Here is a 6,788-nt window from a genome sequence, read left to right as displayed (position 1 = left end):
TTGAAACTCGTTTGTATAAAATATGTAAAATAGTTCAGTTGGTTTCCACTAGAGGAAGAATGCGATGGTAGTTATATCTATGACTAATTAAATAATAGTTATGCAGTTATTTCTGAGATTTATTTAAACGTCATTAAATTATAATAAATGAATACATATATCATTTTTATATTAATTTAATAATGAGCTTAATTAACATAAGTCAAAATTCCGTGGAGTAGAGTACCCAAAAGTATCAAGGAAAACACATGCCCAGAATCGAATGAACTAAAAAATTGTTTGTTTATTAAAATAAATGAATTTCATTTTACTTTATTTTATTTAGTAGTTTCTTTTTTAACATTTATTTACCTCAATACTTGTTAGTTTTGATAGACATTATGATAGTTCAATTATAACTACGCATTTCTTCTATTATAAGTTATATATTTAAAAAGTAATCCTAACGCTTTCATTTAAGGGCTAATTTATGTTTGATTCATACTTAATTTGGACTGGATTGACTTTCTGGATTTTGAAATTGACTAATCGAGTTTGAATCCATAAATACAACAAAATATTTTCCACAATTTAAGCTGTGAAGATGTTGCAAAGAGTGACAGTTAATCCATTAGCGAAGATAATAGGGTGTTGTTGACAGGCTGCTTTCCTTCTGATCAATATTTCAAAATATGAGGTGAGAGCAAATAGCTATAATTAGAAGATACAAATAAAAATATTTTGTGAATTTTGATGTAAATAACACTTTTTGAAATTCAAAAAAATTTGTATATTTTCAAAAACAATATGGGACAATTAATCATACTTGCCATAAGACACAAATATCAGGTTTATTGTATTTGAAACACTGTGCTTTATTTTTTAACTTTTTCAAGAAGAGACAAAGTATATAATTGGTTTTTAAGACTCATAACCAAAGTAAATTATTATGTAAAATTATACACTGACTTTTTTTTTTACGTTAAAACATTCATTTGCGAGCTTTTGACCCTCTTACCGGAGCCTTTATCGGCCATGATGTACTAACCAATAGAAATTCATTTCACCGTTGCCTAGATACCGTTTTTAAAGTTGTGTTTCACAGTTAAACGAATTTAAATATTTCAGTACATTGTTGCCTGACGAAGGGTCTGATAAAAAAGTTGAGAGCTCGCAAAAAACGTATTTTAAAGTAAAGAAAATTTCATTTATAATTCTGCATGAGAGTGTATTATAATATCTCTTACAAACCAAACCCAACAGTTCTGTAGTTTTGCACTTACATGTTGCGTTTACTTTAAAAATTGTTACTCTAACGTTACAGTTTATATTAGTGTTAATCTTTTAATTTGGCGCAAAGATACGCGAGGACTAATTTAGCAGTGTAAGACTGGAGGGAAGGCAGTTAGTCATCATCACCCACCGCCAACTCTTACTGTCAGCTTATCTGTCGGGCTACGATCAACAGAATATCAGTGTTGGGCGTTCTCAACGTGTATTGTGGACACTCTGTCTGATGCTGATGTTTGAATATAGTACCCATGAAACCTTAGTATTGCTGCAGTGTCTTGTTTAGCATTGTAGTGTGTCTAATCGTAGAACTCCATGGTAGTGGGGTCAGGGAATACTGAGTCTTCTTTTTTTTTATTATAGATTTCCCAAATCCAAATAAAAATAATAAAAAACAGATCATCGGCAATCGACTATGTCTTGAAGGCTCTGGACAGCAGTTTTCACTTCCTTCTAAGGCTGTACCTCATTTTCTTATCCTACATTTTTTGTCAGACAAACCTTTAGGGCAAAAGCCCCCCTCATTTTTTATTCAGAAGGAATTAAAAGAGTTTGCTGGCTCTTCTAAGTCAGTCAAGAAGCTACATTCTGGAGATATCTTGGTGGAAGCATCTTCCCCAAAACAGTGAGCTCCTCTGAACATTTCTGGTTGTAACGGTCAATCCCATTATTCGTTAGTAAAAGAGTAACCCAAGAGTTAGCGGCGGGCGGTGATGACTAGCTGCCATCTCTCTAGTCTTAGATTGCTAAATTAGGGACGGCTAGCATAGATAGCTCTCGCGTAGCTTTGCGCGAAATAAAAAAATAAACAAACATAAAACTAAATTCATTTCTTTCTCCTGAATTTGATTACGATCCTGCTATATTGTTTTATTCACTGTTATTGTTTGCTATTAAGCACAAAGCTACACAAAGGGCTAAATGTACTCTGGGGCGTTTTGTTCACTGAAAATTATAAATGTTATCTCATTATCTTAAATTAATCTTTATTACAGCTTTCTCCTGAATTTTTATTAAAAATCTGTCCAGTTGTTTTATTTATTTAAACTTTAGATATTATGGCATTTAGACTTAAAATCACTTTGCCACAAAATTTTTTTGAATTTTAATAAAGGTTAATTACGTCTTTTGTTATATAAAATTATAAGTTATACTACACAGTCTTTAAAATAATTATTTGTTAGAGCATTTATTTATTGTTCTACTTATTTGCTCACGTCAGCGTGTCCGTGTTTTGGCGATTAAATCACAAATGAATTATCTCGTTCAAGTAAGATGTTATTCGATTCTATCAAATTTGTCAGTTCAAAACGATGAATGTGTTTACATTATTGGAATAAAAAGTGACACTAGGGCTGTGAATTTTCTTGCATATTTCTCGATTTTTAGATTCTACACAGTGATGTATTATAGTGGCACAGCTCTATGTATGTGGACTTACAACACCAGAAACTGAGTTTTGATATCCGTGGTGGGAAGAGCACAGATAACCTATTTTGTAGCTTTGTGCTTAATCTCAAACAAACAAGCAACTATCGAGTACTTAATAATTAGTAATATATTGAGTAAAGTCCACCAAAGAAAGGCCTGTACTGTTTAATACTAATCAGTGTATGGAGTACAACACAACAGGATATTTTTCGTACTGTATAGAACAAAATAGTTCTGACGAAGTTCTAATTATTTAATATTGAGCGTAGGACGTCAGGATAAATTCTATAACGTTTCGTGCTTAATAGTGCATTGACGATAGCACAACAGGAAAAGTTCTGAATTGTTTGATACTGAGTGGTGAATTGAGTACAGCACATTAAAATAAGTTCATAATATTTAATACTAAGTAATGTATTGAATACAATGCATCAGGTAACCTTCTATACTGTTTAAGACAGAGTAGTATGTTGAGCACAGTAGAAAAGGAAATGTTTTCTATTGTTTAATATTGAATACTGTAAGTGCAACACAAAAGGAAATGTTTTCTACTGTTTGATACTGAGTAGCTTATGAAACACAGCACAAAAAAAAAGGTTTTCTACTGTTTGATACTGAGTAGCTTATGGAACAGAGCACATCAGGAAAATGTTTCTATTGTTTGATACTGAGTAGTTTCTGGAGTACAGCACATCAGAAAAGGTTTTCTACTGTTTGATACTGAATAGTTTATGGAACACAACACATCAGGAAAAGGTTTCTACTGTTTGATACTGAATAGTTTATGGAACACAACACATCAGGAAAAGGTTTCTACTGTTTAATACTGAGTAGGTTATGGAGTACAGCACATCAGGTAATGTTTTGTACTGTTTAATATTGAGTGGTGTATTAGATATAACACATTAGGAAAAGTTCTTTACTGTTTAACACTGAATAGTGTATTGAGTACAACACAACAGGAAAGATACACTTTTGTTTAATACTGAGTAGTATCGAATACAGAACGCCAGGAAAAGTTCTATAACGTTTAATATTGAGAAAAACAAATGAGGAAATGTTTTTGACTGTGAGTAATGTATTGATTAAAGCACACGAGAAAAAGCTTGGTACTGTTTTTAATACGGAGTAGTGTATTAAGTACAACACATCTGAAAAATTCTGTACTGTTTAATATTGTGTATTACTTGAGTAAAACATAATAGGAAAGATTCTTAATTGTTTAATAGTGAGTATTTTACTGAGTGTAACTAAGTTCTAACCTAACCAGACCAAAGAAGCAATAATTAATTAATTATAGGTTTATCTTTTTCTGAACTACAGATTTTATTCCATTATTTATAAGAAATAATTTGTATACGGTTGTTTCTTAAACGTATATATACTTGGAACTAGTTGGTAAAACAAGTGCAATAAATTAATACCATATAACAAGGACCTCGATATTATCTCAATATCCAGATGTCCACGAATGGTATTTCGAGGTCAAAGTGGGTTGAAGAACGTTCATCCGAATACTGAAACAAGATTATCAAACGATATAAAATATAGTAAAAGTAACTAAAGTATATAAATAAAATGAATGTTTCATCCCACAACATTCATTGTGTTCCTAATACATAAAAGTAATGTTTCATGTCACAACATTCATTGGATTCCTTATACATAAAAGGAATGTTTCATGTCACAACATTAATTGGGTTTCTTATACATAAAAGGAATGTTTCATGTCACAACATTCATTGTGTTCCTTATACATAAAAAAAAATGTTTCATATCACAACATACACTGGGTTTCTTCTTTTAAGCCTTTTTAAGGTTGCGAATTTTATGTGAAAGTTTGATTCCCCAACACAAAGTTGTGAACAAGAGTTGCATTCTGAGTTATAATTTAAGAAATATTATATTTTAACACTTATTTATTAACTTTATAAAAAATAGGAAAAATTACTCTTATTAAAATATAGATGTTTTATTCATTAAAGGACGATAGATGTCGCTTCCAAACCAATTTGCACTGTTTCATGCTTCCTCTAATATTCGGCTTCCTTCAGTTAAAATTGATTAGGAAATATAAACTAATTAGAAAAACTTGGGAACACCGAAAATCGTGAGAAATTAATCATATGATATAGGTGTAACTAACATAACTAGATCAAGGAAGTGATAATTAATTAATTATAAGTTTATCTCTATCTGAGCTGCAAAATTTATTCTATTATTCATAGGAAATAATTTGTCGATATTTATTTATTAAATATATATGCTTTGAACTAGTTGGTAAATCAAATGCAATAAATTAACACCATTGAATGCTGCATTTTCTTAAAAAATATAGCTCAAAATTCATGGTTAGATCCTTGTGTGATTACAATACCGAAGGCCTATTACTGCATATTGTTGCTTAACGAAAAAAATCAACTAAAGACAAATGTTAAAGAAAACGTATTATTACATCATAGTATTTTGTTATTTAGATGTAGGATTGGTTATTATTAGGCAGAAAGCTACACAATTGGATATGTGAGTTTCAGTCACCAAGAGTATTGAAACCCAAATTTAGCATTTTAAAAAAAGAAACTTACTCCCGAATCACTGGAGAGAGTGATTTAGATTAATTAATTAATTTTATATCTTACAGTTTGGTGTTTAACACCCATGTATGTCTGTAGTCAAGACACAGGAACTCACCGCTTATTTGATGAAGACAAAAAATTCTAAAACAGAATGATTGCTATGGCGTCTGACTTAAGTGAAGTAAAAATCAAATTGAGAGCAGACACGACTTTAAATAGGAAGTTAAGTAAATGATGAGTCTACTTAGTGAATTTAACCAATAACATAGGAGGGATGGAAATCATCAGCAAAGTTCTGCGATGACGACCATCTTGTCTTTCAAACGTAACACACCCAAACTTAGGATCTTCAATACTGTGTCTGCAAACGTTTCGTAAATGAAATCAAGGACACCGGAAGGCTGTTTTTTTTTGTTGTTTTTTTTGTTTTCTTTATAAAGATGTTGCCAAAGTTAATTAACCGCACGTTTTCCCAATGGAGAATGTAGCCTACCGCAAATGTAGTTCAGCGGAAATGTTTCTTAAACTCCTACGAGTTTCAATCGACTTCATACTCTTCGTCAGTCAATATTCACATAAGTTCCTTGACATCCATACGGTTAACGCGTAACTAGTTTATAATATAATATTTAAATGATTCACATTAAGAAATATATAACCCACTTTACTATTAGATTTAGCTGTTGTTTCCGATATAAAAGATGCTCCAAAAGTTTCAAGAAATAATATTAATGCATAATGCTACTAGTCATCTTAATTTGACCAAAAATAACATAGTGTGTTCTACTGTGCATTCGTTGGTTCATGATTCGCAACCCGTTGCCATAAGAACATTTTCCTACCATGTGGCCCTCGGTGTACGATAAAAGATTAGATTCAACTGTTCAGTCAAATAAGAGTAGCTGAAGATATGACGAAGAGTTCTGTTGAGTAGCTGTATTTCTGTTAGTATGTTATCTTGAAATTCGGGATGGCTATGTGACAGTTCTGAAACAAACTCTTCTACGCACTCACTGGAGGAGATATGCGTGATAATCATTTTTGTAATATCAGAGAAGTTTTTAATTATATTATTTTCTGAATATTCTATTAATAATTCTGGTATAATTAATATATTATTAGCACAAAGAAGTGCATTGGAAACTACAATCAGTTTTCAAAAATAAACAAGCCTAATGCTGCTACTTATAGTGAATGTTTGTGTATTATTAATTAGAAAGAAATTTGCTAAAATGAAGGTCTCCCTAGTGGATCAGATGTAAGTCTGTAAACGTATAATGCTGAAAATTGGGTTTCGATTTCCGTGGTGGAAGCAGTACATAGGGCTTGTTCTGCAGTTTTGCGCTTACAAAGAGACAAAACTAAAGTTAATATATTTACTTCAAAATTTCTGCAACACGTCTTTGGCGTATTTATGCATTTATTAAGATAATATGTGAATGATATAAATTATTAGTTGCCGATATCAAGCCCAAAGTTATAAATACAAACTTACTACAAGCGCTAAGTTTC

The sequence above is a fragment of the Tachypleus tridentatus genome, chromosome 13, assembly GCF_004210375.1.
Source record: "Tachypleus tridentatus isolate NWPU-2018 chromosome 13, ASM421037v1, whole genome shotgun sequence".
Lineage (NCBI taxonomy): Eukaryota > Metazoa > Arthropoda > Merostomata > Xiphosura > Limulidae > Tachypleus > Tachypleus tridentatus.
Note: the sequence above shows the minus strand (reverse complement) of the source record.